Source organism: Octopus bimaculoides, chromosome 20 (assembly GCF_001194135.2).
Source record: "Octopus bimaculoides isolate UCB-OBI-ISO-001 chromosome 20, ASM119413v2, whole genome shotgun sequence".
Classification (NCBI taxonomy): domain Eukaryota; kingdom Metazoa; phylum Mollusca; class Cephalopoda; order Octopoda; family Octopodidae; genus Octopus; species Octopus bimaculoides.
This window is the reverse complement of record NC_069000.1, coordinates 9,955,056-9,956,716: the sequence shown is the minus strand read 5'-3', so window position 1 is coordinate 9,956,716 and position 1,661 is coordinate 9,955,056.

The window sequence follows — 1,661 nt, the reverse complement described above, 5'->3', positions numbered from 1 at the left end:
CTGTTGACGATGGTTCGCAAATATCCAAATATATCTGATTATTGGAGTGTTATTCTGAGCACGATTATATTATTCAACTCGTCCATAATCTTCTGCATTTTTTCCCCGATTTGGAAGCGAAGATTAGTTTTTCCGAATAGCACTATCAACTACAGTCTCTTGTCTACGAGCCTTAATCTGTTGTCTGCTGTCATTATCTTCAATTTACATTATACTCAGATTACCCTCGCCATTTTTATCAGTAGTATCTTGCTATCTGTTCTGTTATTTGTACAGTGTATCAGATTGAGATCTACAACTCTTGAAAACATGTAACTAACTTCAACTTTCTATTTTCGATCATTCTTGTTTTATATTATATTTCCACGTAGTTTGTTTTAACTTTTGAACATTTGACTTGCTGTTTTTTAAACAGGATTGTAGATAAAATGTAATCAAACATTATAAATACGGTGACCAAACTGTTGGAGCTTAATATTCTTTCAGTTGTACTTTTCAATAGTTTTAACCCTTTCAGTAGTTTTAACCTTTTCAGTAGTTTTAACCTTTTCAGTAGTTTTAACCTTTTCAGTAGTTTTAACCCTTTCAGTAGTTTTAACCCTTTCAGTAGTTTTAACCCTTTCAGTAGTTTTAACCCTTTCAGTAGTTTTAACCCTTTCAGTAGTTTTAACCCTTTCACTAGTTTTAACCCTTTCAGTATATTTTAATCCTTTCAATAATTTTAACCTTTTCAATAATTTTAACCCTTTCAACAATCTTACTCTGGATATGTATGTAGAATTTCAAAGAGAAAGATGAGCATAATTTTATTGCTAATATTAATAATAATAATCCATGTTACTTTATTGAATTTTATACCCCGAACTTGACGGAAAACCTGCCGCATTTCACACGATGCCATACCTACTTTTGCGTTTGATACCTGTAATGCCTACCACACAACTGAATACCCGTATACATTTCGATCTACTGCATTACATTATAAAGTATCGCACGAAAATATTTGCTCAAAACCTTGTGATTACTGCTTTCTTAGCGGGTTTTTTACCGTCGCAGATTTCGGTTAATCATTTCATATGCTATATATAATGAGAGAGCGGGAGATAACTTTACGTATTGCCAACTATTAAGGTCTTTACCGCGTACGTTTGCTTTGCAATAACAGCTATAAATTTGATTCCTTTTAACATCTAACATCAATTTCTGTTTTTAAAGATTCCTAATAGCATGTAATTTTCGTAAATTTCCAACGCTATTACAATCCCAAGATTAACTTTAAACAAGAGCACTCAGAACGCAAGCGTCCACCAAAGAAACACTGACGTCTTATCAATGATTAGGCAGAGATGATTTTTTAAAATGAGAATATCTGAAATAAACTCGATTGCTCTCACAAACGAGAATACTAAAAATGAACCCGACTGCCCTCAAAATTTATGTAAAAAAAAATAATAAATAAAAATAATCCTTGTCCGGTTTCGGATAGATCCGAAAATCAAATCAGTTCGTGCCAGTTGTAATTTTGTGTCGGTGTTTTTTTTTTTTCTTTTCTTTTCAATAGTTTTTTTTTTGTGCTGCTTTGCGGCGGTTTGCGTGTGTTTGTTTGTGCTTTCTCTTCCCGTGGGAGAGGGGATGGCTGGTTGAAAGGATGTCTGAAGACA